This window comes from Sipha flava, unplaced genomic scaffold (genome assembly GCF_003268045.1).
Source record: "Sipha flava isolate LNK unplaced genomic scaffold, YSA_version1 1_pilon_pilon, whole genome shotgun sequence".
In the NCBI taxonomy this organism is placed as follows: Eukaryota; Metazoa; Arthropoda; class Insecta; order Hemiptera; family Aphididae; genus Sipha; species Sipha flava.
In genome coordinates, this window is record NW_020272783.1 from 3,010,069 (window position 1) to 3,024,280 (window position 14,212).

Consider the following 14,212-nt stretch of genomic DNA (forward strand, 5'->3'; position numbering starts at 1 on the left):
TCTAGATCGTGAACAAATCGAAAATAAATCAATCGTCTTACGTTAAAACATATGTTTTACGCGAATTCCCATTATGTTCCGTAATTATTATTACTGCATTATGGTACATTGTTTATATATAAAAAAAAGTGAATGCCACAAATGTTTTAAAAAATATTATTTTCTAATTTCGGAAACACTAATGGTAGGTGATTTAATTGTTTACGACGTTATCAATAAAACATTGTCGTAATTCATGTGTACACCATACAACCGTATAATTCTTTTGCGTATAACCGACGACATTTTCAAATCAGCCCGTTGGTGAACGATAACCATGTACTCACCCTAATACCGGTTTTTTTCCTATTCCCGAGGGTTCTTCCATCCCCTATTGCAGCTGCGAGTTATTTTTTAATGGCCTCTTGTCCTCAACCACCCCCAAGGCCGGCCCCTTCGTTTGCCATACTCAGTTGCCATGATCATATTTTGCGACCGATCGTCAATAGATCTGCCGTCGTTTCCGTCGTCGAAACAATCGCGATTACAGTTTTAAAAGTCCGTTGAAAGTTAATATTACTGTTTTCTGTGTTTTCCGTTGATACATGTGCGATTTAAAAATAATTAATTTTATAATTATTAATTTCATAATTTTTTTTGCTAATCATGTTCGTGTCTCGAGTGATTCCGAGTGTTATAGAGGTGCACTGTCTCTTGGATAAACAATACACATTAAGCTGACGTTTTTTTTTTTTTTGAAGGTAACTTTTACAAAATGTTCCTAATTCAAGGAAATAAATAATATATATAAGTATATACTACATCTAGGTTAATTATTTAAATTAATAAACAAATAAGTAACTATTAGAGGTTTATGTATCATAAATTTATGTATTTTCTTTATCAAAAATGTAAAATGTTATTAAAAATAATTCTAACTATTTAAATAACAGTATTATATTATATGCTTTTTGCTATGCTCAAGGATTTTTCGGATTTATATTTTAAAAATATTTTATAGTAACAACCTAAATGAAGAAATCTTTAATAGTTCAAAAATATTTTACATTTTTAAATTATTAATTGAGCACTTACACATTTAGTCGTATTCAGTATTCGTTTTAAAAATTAAAATTGACGTTTGAAAGCTATAATTAAATTTAATCATTCATACAGAGATACATTATTAAAGCCCGTCAGTTCTAATAACATAGTCAAAAACATTTTTTATGTTGTAGAATATTTTTCTATTATTTAGATATATTAATTTTCCATAATATAACATATCATTACACGAATACCTAATTAAGGAAAAATCAATAATGTTGTTCGTTATAAAATATATTTAATAAAAAAAAAAAGCAAACTGATTGAATTGATTATACCAAGTACCGCTAAAATCATTCATTTAGTATCCTATCATTTTAGGTTTTATAAACAAGTACCTAGATTAGTAAATATAATTTAATACTTTTCAAAACAATTACATAATTTCATCTAATCTGTAATATTAATTTAATTATAATTATAATTAGCCACTAAGTAATAATAGCTCAATATTTTATTTGTTATGAGGTGGTAAAATGTGATTAAAAAAATATTGTAATCGTGGGCTAAAATTAGGTATTAGAGTATTATAAAATAATATAGTTACTTGACTCGTGTGCACTAAACGTCATTAATTTAAAAAAAATGTTTTGAAATCGTCTAGGTATCTATCATAATTTAACTATTCAATAATTAATTCTTGTTCCATTATCAGTGATTTAAAACTTCAGTTGGATAAATTATAACAGTGTACTGCGAATTATTTATGATCTTAGAAAATTGCCATGGATAATATGAGCGCTTGTCGTATTAATAATTTGTAAATAATAGGTAATATAAGCGAAAATCGAAAAAAATTATACTTATAGAATTGAACCTGTAGTCACTAACACCGTTGTACCGGGTATAATGGATGTGAAAGAAGAGGGGCGGAAAAGTACGAGGAATAATGTTTTGCATCATAAAGAAACTCCTCGAAATGTATGAAGACCTCGGGTTATAAAATCCGTCAGCTGCAGTGTGTCGGACGTGGAAAAAAACTCGTCCGATGTCCACCGAACGGAAATCGCGGCGTTATACGGGGATCTCGGTGGAGGGTGTGTAACAAAAGGGTTACAAGTCCGCGGTAGTGGTCTTCCGCTATTGGCGCGGCACATGTTATTAATCTTATAGCCGTGCGTGCGCCATTTGGTGCATAATATAGAGGGCAAAATGTTAAATAAGAGCTGGGCACAACGGTGCACGCACTGTATGGAAGTACCACATACATGTGACTGCAGAGGTTTCCGTGATTAAATGCTGAATAATTAAAATTCGCTTGTTCGCATGGCGTGTAGTGGCGTACGATCCGCGCGAGGTTTGGGAAGTCGGACGGCGACAACTGACTAAACGAAAAGGAGAGGTGGTCGCCAACGGCGTGCGTGCACACGAGTGTGCGTGTACAAGGGTTGAGAGTCAAGGGAGGGAAAGGCCAATAGGATTTATTGGCCTGTAACACGTGTACGACGAAATCTTCTCTCCGCGTATATTTATAGTGCAGTCACGGTAATACGGGCACATCGGCACCAGCGGTTGGAATATTCGCTGGTGCGCATATATTGTATGTATTATTTCAAACGCGCCGGATGCGTTTGATTTATGCGTAATGCGTATGTTTATGCGTGTATTCGTATGCGTGTTTGTGTGGACGTATCACTACACCGGTGCACGTACGACCTGCAAACGCGACGGCCAGGACGAGCGGGCGATGAGAAAGAGGACAGTCTTGTCGGAGAAAATCGGTAAACCGTGATCCTTGATCCGCTACGGCACGAATTTTCGACGTTTACACGCTGGATCACAACTTTCGCGCGAACACGCGTCAATCGAACGTTTCCCATACACCTTGTACGCATTATGCCTTTTCTGATTTCGGTTTTGTTTTTCAGCGCCTTCCCATCACTCGATACGGACATTTATCGTTTGCGCGTTTCCTCCTCCTTCGAATACCTCCAACCGTACGTCCACACGTGATGTGTAAGTATAGGTAGGCACACGCACACACCACACGTAGGTATAAACATATAAATAATATAAATACGGCTCTCTCTCTTTCTGTATAGATATAAAATAATACATGTGTATACATTCTTCGGGAGACGTCAAGGTCAGACGAAAAAAATTTACCAACTCCCAACGATTCCGACGGGCAGATAACACTGTACATACGTATACGTGTATGAAAACTGGTCCTAAAACACGACGGCATATCGGACGGGGTATTTGTGTTGAATGCTTGTGTGTGAGTTCGTGTGTGTGCGTGTGTTTGGCCGCATGTACGGAGAGATTTGTTCGTCGAAGGGGAGGTGGATAACAAGCCCCCCAGCGTGAGGTTACGTTCAGGTAGATGGGCGACGGGTTGAAAAGAATACGAAAACGCACCATATCAAGTCGGTAGAAAGCCTTTTCTTTTGTAAAATCCACCGTCGTCGTCGTCACGGGGATCCGCCGCCGCGCCGGTAAGAATTTCTCGTCTCACCTACAGTGAAAGAAATCGCGTGCAACGTACTGAACGCATTGGGTGTTTACTTCGTGAACGGAATACGCGTACAACAAGAACGTTTTTCTATCGCTATTCTGTACATACTCCGGGAGACATTTGTTAGCCTCGCTGCCGATGAAAAATTATTACGAATAAACGTGTGGTATAACGCATTGCGTGTTATAAAAGTTACGTTGGATTAAACGTAAAAAGAAAAAAAAACCATTGCACACGGCACGTATACGTGTACGGCTGTACATATATCTCCTGGTACGTATAAACAGTGTATTATTCACGCTCTCCGTATAATAAATAATTCACTTTTTCCATAATTTTTCTCTCGTGTTGAAAATTTGTTAAAAGTATTTTTTTGAATTTTTTTCTTTTTTTCTTCTTCAATATTCCGTGTTTTCGAATAAAATGTTTCACGCTCGATGATGTGTATCCAATGATATATCGTCGTTTTTATTCTAATTATTCGAGTACGAGTACAAACTTCTATTACAAACGAGTATGCTAATTACGATAACGATCTGGCATTAACTTGCGGTATCCCTGCTTGTACGCGGCTGATATCACGAACAAGTCGGGTGATACTTGACCGAAATTCCCGCGACCGAAACGAAATAACGTTATACACACCATTTTGTCCGTGCGGACAATTGTGCAAACAAAATCATGGTAACATTTTGGCCTTCTACTTTTCATCATACAACTCGGTTATGCAGAACGCCCGACCGACTGGGACGCGTACAACCTGTAATATAACGGCGCAATACATTTCGGGATTATCGGACGTGTTGTTTTGCGTTGCGTGCGATTCGCATTACATGCGCGTTTGGATAACGGGTACATCGACTCTTGTCACACCTAATTATATATTCACGAACGGGTGCACGCGTACACGGGTGTTTCGATTTAAATTGCGTTTAACCGCATAATTGACGCGAGGGATGAGGAGGGTGTAATGAAAGCCGCGAAAATCAGATTCGTCAGAGGTCAAATATGCAGCGCATACACGTACGGAGTAACAGTAGTTCGACTTGAACTTGTTTGCTTCTTTGAATATTTTAATTTAAATCGTCGCCGCCGCCACCGCCGCCATGGCGGCGTTTACACTATGCAATTAGGTTTTTCTTGTACGGATAGCGCATAAATTAAATTAATAATATGATTTACTAACCACTCGGTGGTGCTTTGTTTCGTCTTCGTTGGATTCCGCCGGCTAATGTTTTTTTTTCCTTTCTCTTCCTCTTCCGTAACGTTATTATAAAACATTTGAATCAATTATTGTATGCAGCCTGTGGCCCGAGGCCGGGTAATAACTCATTATAATCATTGGACGCGTCAATCGGGGAGGGTCCGTCCATTTCACGTGGTGTTTATTGCGCGCATACGCCGAGGACAAGCTGCCACCGACTACGTGCACAATTTTAACCGCGTTGGTCGCCTGAAACGTTGTTACATGGTTAGTGGTCCACGCACGTAATGTTGCTGAGCGGACACTACGTCCCAGCTAAAGCGTACATTCGTTATTGAAAATCGGAAGACGTTCGTCTAGTGTAGCCGAACTCCGCTAACTGCTTGGGTCCACAGATCCGTACTCGTAACTTGTATCGAACCTAAAATAATCATCCGTAACAATCTGTATTTGTTCGTAATATTAAAATCCGTTCTTTTTGTGCTCCCGAGTCACAGTAGAATACATTCAAAAGGACTAGCGAACATTCCTCGGACATCTTTTATTCGGTGCAACACGATTGCGCAATTTTTCCTTTTTTGACCCGACTAAATACACCACAATTGCTCAAAAAATTTGTAACACGATTGCGCCCCGATCCCTTTTTACTTGATAGAATCTTAACATCATTTCATCATTATATATTTGTATAACATAAAATAATGTATACAATACATACTGTCTATAATTTGTATATACATGCACTCAAACTATTAATTTACAAAATGTACTTTTTCAAAATCGAAATGAAAAGTTGATTGAGCTAATGATAGTTATAATAAAAATATCGACTAATGACTATAAGTATAGAAAAAAAATGTTTATTAAAAAAAATGTAGACTATTGACCATATCAGTAAATACATTTAGCATATATGTAATTTAGAAAAAAACAATTTTTAACCGAGCCAATGATGATAATTTGTTGACAGTCCTAAGCCTGTAATAATTGGGAAGAACAATTGTGAATTAATAGGTAATAAGTTTGTGTGCATGTATATGAAAATTATTTGTAGAAAGTATGTATTTTATACATTATTTTATGTTGTATATAAATTATTATACATATTATATACACATGTAATTTGGTGCGCAATGGTGTTGCGATTTCATCAGGTAAAAAGGGATCGGGGCGCAATCGTGGTGTAATTAGTCGGGTCAAAAAAGGAAAAATTGCGCAATCGTGTTGCAGCCTCCTTTATTCGACCGCGAGTTACGGTACGCGTTACCTGCGCACGATCGTCCGACAGCTTTTCGAACAGTTTCGACGACGACGAGCGTTTTATCAGCGTTTGATTGTCGAGCGTTCCCGTCAAACGTGTATTCTTGTCTTCTTCCCTTCTTGCGCAACGTCCCACAGCAAACAAAACCGTGTACCGTACCGTATTTATATTTGTATGGGAGTGGCCTCAACATAATATGACACCATTACACGTTTTATTTACTGCGAAGCGATAAATTCTCAACGCGAAATTGTTTTTCGCGCTGCATTTCGTTGTTTTTATCTTATGTCCGTATGAATTTCGTAAAATCTCGCGCGTAGGCGGATACCGCAACCGTGTTTTTCAGTTTTTTCACGTGCGTGCGCGTGCGCGTTTTTTAACTAGTTAAATAGGCGACACAAATGTCGCCCAGTGATTATACTCTGTCGACAGTATTTTAAAATATTGGGTGAAATAATGCGAAACAAACGTGTAATACTATAGTCGTGCTATGGTATTATACATTGATTATTTTGAGAAAAACATTTTTTGTCAACCAGTGAAAATTCCTTGTAAAATGCACTGCGCGTGCGCGTTTGGCACGTGTAAGTGACAAGACGTTTTCGACGATCCAACGATTTCAAGGATTACGAAATAATAATTGACCTATGGGATCGCGTACGAAAAGGGAAAATCAGATACAACAGCAACCGTGGTGCCAAAAACAATTCGCACTTGTATGCAATTAATATTATAATTGAATCATGTGAGACCGCGTACGTGTTACGGAACGGACGTCTAATGAAACACCGTTTAACGGTAATATTAATAACGTTGAATTGGTAAATGCGTATCTATCGGTTGGCTGCGGTGGTGGTGACTGAGATTTCTATCCGGCAAGGCGGCAGCGTGAAATTAGCATTCTACCTCTACCGCCGCCATCGACGACGACGTGTTCAGACCACAATTGTTGCATGCCACGCCGACGGGTCGGGGGAAAACTGCTCGGCGGAGAAGGATTATTTTATTATATAGCTTCTCTCTTCCCAAAACAATGAGAATTATTGCGATTCCATTCCGATAGCTCTTTTCCGCCCGTTTTTTTACCGTCTCTCTCTTTCTCTCTCTTTGTGATTCTCTTTCTGCTGTCTTACAAATTCTCATGTTAATTGGAGCGGTTCGACAACGGCAGCAACAGCCAATACAAAACGATTTTTTCCCTATTCGTCTGCTTTGTAACCCGACAATGACACCTATTATTGTCGCGTATATACAGCAATTAATAGGATATTGCTTATTGCCTCTCGTTCGATGTCGCATAATAATACATCTGTGACTGATTGTTCCGATACGAATTAATTTGTGTCCTCTCGTTCCACTCTGCCCATCGTGGGTCCCGATGCTATATATTTTTTTATCCAAATATTTTTGTCTAGATTAGTATTAAAATTACGTACATTGTATTATCATGTTATTGGTATATATAAAAGAACCGCAAGTTTTTTTTTTGTCTGACACTGCTGATTAAAATTGTTTTTGAAATTTTTTATTTACGAAGAGTTGTTCTAAATTCTCCTCCGAGTTTCCCCCATGTCGTATTCAATTTTCGATCACTATAGGAAGGGGAAGGGTAACTGTTATTTTATGTGAAACACTCTATCGACGATGCTTTTAATCGGTACATTTTTTGCTGGCCTTTACCGAACACCCATGATTCCACGGCATGTAATATTACTCCGTCGTTTAGCAGCATACCACAGTCGTTTTTCTTCAATCTAGAATCGAATTTCTTCTAAGTATTCTTTAGAAGCTTTATATATTGGTACTACGTTTAATTCTACTGGTTGAGTGGTACTTACGCGTTCGTGTCCCGCTAAATCTAAATTTTACCGTTGAAATATTTACCAGGCCTGGCAACGTTTTTGTACCAATTCGTACTGTCGATTAAACTTATAACAACAAGTGTCCGGGGCGAAACTTGGCGTTTCGACTAATATACATTACTAGTATTGTTGTATTATTCGCACTGGAGAATGCCCATTTTGTGTTTGTAGTGGAATATTACGCTGTCAAATCTTCGTAAAACAATGTACTCGTTAACCACGCGTTTTCTGTTAACAACATTTGCTTAATACATTACGTTCAACTGAAGTACGCGCGTTAACGTGTTTCGTATTCAATTGCATTCGCGCTCCGCGTATTATCGTACCGGCCGCAGTGAAGTTTTCTTATTTGAGTCGTACAAGTATTTTATTATAAAACAAATAACAACACCCGTGCACGGTCCGCACACTGAATACCACGGTCGGTACGTGTATTGCGAATTGTGTAATCAATTCGGCTGAAATAAATTAAATTAAATTCAGAACCCTCGGTCGACCGTTATCATGACGTTGAAAGTAATAACGGCTTCGCGCAGCACTTGTACAACACGTGTACACATCTGTTCGCTACCCCGGATTGTCTCGTCTCTCGTCCATGCAGTCAGTTTAAAAAAGCTGTACTTCTTCCGTGCATCCGTACGCTCGCGAATCTCGAACTTGTTTTCACGCCGGCGCGGTAGGTGGAGACCATCGTTAATAAAAACCCCGTATGCACCGTGGCGCGTGTGCACGAACGTTTCTGCGAACAGATTTTCAGCGCGTTATTAAACATCCGACCAGGGGGGGGCGTAGGTATAGATTATAAATGGAGGGGTTTTCAACTTTAAAGAATTAGTATTTTTTTCCGATTACGATTATTAATTATTTACCGATTGTGAGTTTTGAATGGGGGGGGGTGAAACCTCCCAAACCTCCCCCCTTACCAACAATCCTGCATCCGGCAACGGCCGGCGAGCAGATCGACCGAGCGCACGGAGTCCACGCGTCAAGCTCCCCCCCCGAACCGGCGTCGATCCCACATGCTATTATACGTATTTACGTTCCGCCGTCTCGTCCGAAGGACAATCAGGTACTCCGTTCGATTCGTCAAGCTCGTGTTCTCCTTACGACGCCGTTGCTTTTTTCGGCACCGACACCATTATTACGATCGCCATTGATTGCCCGTGTATACACTCGTTGCGCAGCAGCATTTGTTCGCACGTTCGTGTGTACATACGGTTATTCCGAACGTTTCAAACGTATTCCGTCAAGGTCGGTCGGCCCGGTCGCATTGTTACGTATTACCAAACCCGTTGCACGCGCAAACGTACCCTAGACGTGCTCGCGGCGCACGTGTGAACGCGGCCTAGTATAATTTTCGGGCGAACTGCAGCTGCTGCTTCGGGACCGCTAGGAGAGTACAACACACACGTACTACACGCGCGCACACGTACTCACGCCAACACACGCACACAGCCATGTTGGCCAGCCATAATGAAATAGGAGGTCCAAGTGTCAGCAGCCGTTGACATGTACACTCCGCTGTGCTGTGCGCGCGTACACGTACGCGTATAACACGTACGCCCTGCTGCGAGCGCGCGTCTCTCTCGTAAAGCGTTGATCGCGCGACGTGGAAATCGCGACCCGGTTGCCGTCTTTACGACGACCGCGCAGGGTCGAAGACGCGTTTTCGTCGGGACGGGTCGAGCGATTGTGTACGGACGTTTTTGTCCGGGCGCAACGGGACTGCCGCGGGCACCACCACCACCACCACCGCGCGCGCGTCGAATTTATTCGAATCGTCGCGTCTCGTGAAACACGTCCGTCCGTGCACGGAGCGGAAATCGAAAAACAATCGTTTCTACGGCCGCAGAACACAATCACGACGCGATAACACCGGGCACGTCGGTCAGGAGGAGATCATTTCCGTTTTCCGGTGACGCGCGCACTGCGTTCGAACCGTAAGAAAAATATCTGGAAGAGCTTCCCCGAGAGCCCGGCGCAGCGATAACCACACTCATAACGACCGATACGCGCGGCAACTCGAGTCGCACGCACGGGGTATAACGTGTGCCGCAAGACGTATGGGCGCCGCGTTCCGCGATAACGCGTAGGTCAAGGAGAAAATGGTCGTAAATCGTTTGAACGAAAACCACGCGCACGCGACCCGGTTAGTACCCGGTTAACCGTACATTTCGTTTTGTGAGAACCGCGTCCGTGACGCGTACGACTACGGTCGTCGTGTGTTCGAACCGTATGTGTTTTTTTTGTCTTTCTCTTATCGCTCCTGCGTGACGATTTTTCACATCGTCCCGTTCAAGAACCGTCGAGTCGTTGTACGCTACGCCTGCGCCATCGTCTCTAGAACAGAGTTGGCAAAAACCCGGGTTTTGTAGAAACAAACTTGATCCGGTTGGATTTTAATGTAAAAGTAATAATGGGTTTTTTTTATCGGAAACAATCCATTCAAAAACCCGGTGGGTTTTATTGGAAGATATTAATGGCCGGATTTCTTCCCACGCATTAAGTTTTATTCATAATCTATTTAAAATTTTAATTGGAAAAATAAATAATACCTATAAGGTACATTTTTATGAAAATTAACACAAGTTAAAAAAGAATAAAATTGTATTTCTATTTTTTCCAGAAAATCAGTCCTGGTTTTTTCAAAATATTAATCGCGTCGACCGATTCGCAGTCGTCGTTAGCTATTGCGGTATCACCCATCACTCGTCGTAACCACCGTGCGCGTAGAGCCTGCGTCCCCCCCCCTCACCGCTATTTCACTATCTGCCGGTAAAAAAAAAAAAAATCTCGTCCGAATCGAATACACGGTAGACGAGTGCGAACTGTTTTCCACTAGTTCGCTAGTGAAGTCGAAACATTTCAACTTTTAGACAAACTACCGTGCTAATTTATCAGTGTCTGGTAAAAATAGTATCACGTTAATGGGCCACTAGTCACTTATTTTGAACTTGTAACTTGTATTTCCCCTGTAGTACAATGTGCTGGTAAAATGGACGACTGGTATAATGTTTCGATAGTTGCCAGTAAACCAGCATCGTGTAAACCGCGCTTAACGGTTCTTGGCAAAAGTGAGTTTAGACATTCCGCTGAAACCGAAACAACAATTCATCAGTGTCAAAGCTTTAAAAAATAAAATTAGCAGCCACGGTCCGTTGAAATACGCCAGCAAATATCGTAGTAAAGCATTTTAATTTTTACAATGATCGTCCCAAACATCGTTTTATCGAACAAGACCGTTCAAAGGGTTAAATAATAATCATTATGATTTCAATAATGTGCCATTCTTACGGTATCTTAATGTGTCATGCCATTAAAAATGTAGGAATAATAATTGTGTTGAAAAAAAATAAATCATCTGTTTAAGCGGTTTGATTTACAATTGATCATAATTTTGGTAACGAAACGCACTATCGATGCGTTGTGTAATTGGAGACCAGTGGCGGCGCCTTGAACACCTCTGGCCCACCCGTCGGGTCGCCTAAAAATGTTGACTAAATTTAATAGTTGAAATTATTTATTTTTCCAGTATTGTTACGTAAACAGTACATATACCTGGAATTTCGTGGTCCGGTTTTCCCAAGTCAATGCACACGTCACACACAGCTATATTTAGATAAAATATGGATTGTGTACGTTTTAAGCCGCGTCCACACTATGTAACAAAACGGCGAACATGCAACGCGTATCAATTTGACGAACTGTTACTGTACGGCCTTAGGCCGTGTTCTCACCAAAAGCAACTGATGACGGCAACGCGATTGAGATTCGATTCTAGTTATAGTTGAGTTGCCCAGTTGTTCTCATCTAAAATATTAATATGAAACTTCAATGCAATTTCAATGCATATTCAGTTATAAAAATGTCTTCATCCGATGAGGATATGGTTGTAGCCTTTATGTATTTGAGGTATTAATTAATTAATTAAACGTTTTTGATTTTTTGACAACATTTTACTCACTAGAATTTTTTCGTTTTCTTTGAAATGTCATTCCATGCTTTTTCTTTTATGTCTTGTCGAGTGCAATTAGATGATGTTATATCATAAAGACATGGGGGACTTTCTATAAGTTGTATGAATGCCATATTTTCTTTTTGTTCATGAAATTGAATTAATTGATTATAAACCAGAGTAGGTAATAATCAAATAATTGAAAATATTCACAAAATCGATGACTAAATCGAACTATTCTCACTAGCAACTAGACAAAGAGACTGACACGTCGAGTTGTTCAAAAATAGTTTTCAAACAGTTGATTTGTTTTCCTGTCCTGTTGCGACCTGTGAGAACACGTCAATTTAATAATACATGTCGCGTTGCGTCGCGGTTGCGTTGCCGTCATCAGTTGCTTTTGGTGAGAACACGGCCTAACTGTTACAACAGAACAACTGTAACAATAGATATTAAAACCTGTAACCTGTTACATGTCATTTCCATTTTTCTATTTATTATTGAAATTGATAAATGTGTATAATGTTACTCGGCTATGTTCGTCAGAGCGTCCAAACATGTATTGTAACGTGATCGTGTAACAGCCTATGATGTTTCGCCAAAACACCGATAATCGGTGGATCGCCGGTTTGTTACAGAAGTATGATACAAGTAAGTCGATTTGTTACACACGAACACTGTTCGTGAACTCGTGTTCGCCGTTTTGTTATATGGTGTGGACGCGGCTTTATGTTTTGTGCGGTAGTTCACGGAAACGGCATAGACGGGATTCCGACGAAATTATTGAATAAATCTAATTTTAGATAATTCTGAAAAAAGTCTGGATTACAATCCTCGGTACACAATACCTACACTCTGACGTCCCATCAGTGTATAATGTGGGCGTGTAGCCTTGGTGACCAGTGAATAGTGAACCTTTACACTATCGTCGTAGCACGGTTTTTGTTAATATTGTCGCGTACTCTTCTTATTATTATCCTTTAATATTGTTTAAACAAAGTATAAACGCTTTTTTTAATGTACATAGCTAAAAAAAAAAAGTTTCTCCTGAATTACTTGATGTTACGAATTCGATATCAACCTACAGGTATTTAAATATTTTGTAATATATTAACTATTTTATACTTGTTTGTACAATACTAAAATATCTAAAACATTATTTCATCAAACAAAACTTACAAGTTTCAATTTAAATTTTTCGATTACATTAGTGCATCGTTTTGACCCGATACGGAGTCCAAAAAAGGATACCCAGGGCAGTTTAGTCTCTATCAACCCCACCACCCTCACGTTTATTCGACCATCATACAACTGTACCAGCCCTAATATATATTGGCCTTCTTTTGTGCATTATAAAGACTGTAAGTTCATATTATGTACGAATGTACAACGCACCCGCATAACACTTTTACTAACAGATTTAATCCATCAAAGAAATGTCGATCGTATCGAATTCAATACATGCATCTATATATTGAGCGAATTACGCGTGTTGAACGAACTTTCTATAGTTTCTGGTTAACGACGCGAGCAAATGGTTGGATTTTTAAGGTGGTCCCTGGGGGTCTTGGACCGAAAAACAACTACGAATTACCGAGTCACCTGTGGAGCTTCACTAAAGTGGACACCATATAAATGTTTATTATTTTTTTTTTTTCATAATTTAACGTTACCGGATTAATGGCGGTTTACACGTTCTTATTTTGTAAATATTAGTAAATAAATAAATATTTATCGTTACACGTCTACATGGCTTCAACACCGTCAACAGTACGCGTGACTTACTCGCATTGACCACGTAAACCAAAATTATATTATTTTTATCGGAGTCGGAGCGTTGAGAATTCGAAAAAAAAATAATCTAAAGTCCAATTTTAATCTTATCGGTGTACGGCGTATAATAAAACGCGTAGAGATGGTCGGAAACTCAAAGATATTGAAATCATGGGAGGGGGGGGACAAAATTAAAGTATTCGTTCAACATCCGATTACGGAAAAAAATTGAAACCGGTCGCTGCGCTCGCGTGATGTAAATCACGTAACATAGGCGTATCGATGTACGCTCGTTGTCCGAAAATCGACCATCGAGTACCGATCGAGTACTGACCGAATCGTGATGCGGAAAATTCCCTCCCCCTGGACCCCTAAATCAGTGCATTGCTCGTCCGTGTTTCGACGAAGCGTTGCGACGATTTCCGAAATTCCTTTTCAGAACCAACCCTTTCGACTTGCAACTAGTGTTTTTTTGTCATTCCGCGGGGTTTCTCTCGGTCCGTACGCATTACGCGTATTTACTTGTATTTCTTTTAACCGTCCCCGGAGCCTCTCAGAGCGTCCGGGTTCGACCCTCTGCCGAGAACAAAACTTAAACGGTGCCGCGGGGGGG

The 14,212-nt window shown here is 39.9% G+C and overlaps 1 protein-coding gene across 1 annotated transcript in view; it reads left to right on the forward strand.

The window, feature by feature from the left end:
- The window catches only part of LOC112682094 (mucin-7), a 132,827-nt gene that overhangs the window by 11,940 nt on the left and 106,675 nt on the right, over window positions 1–14,212 (forward strand). The gene's annotated exons all lie outside the window — the stretch shown is intronic.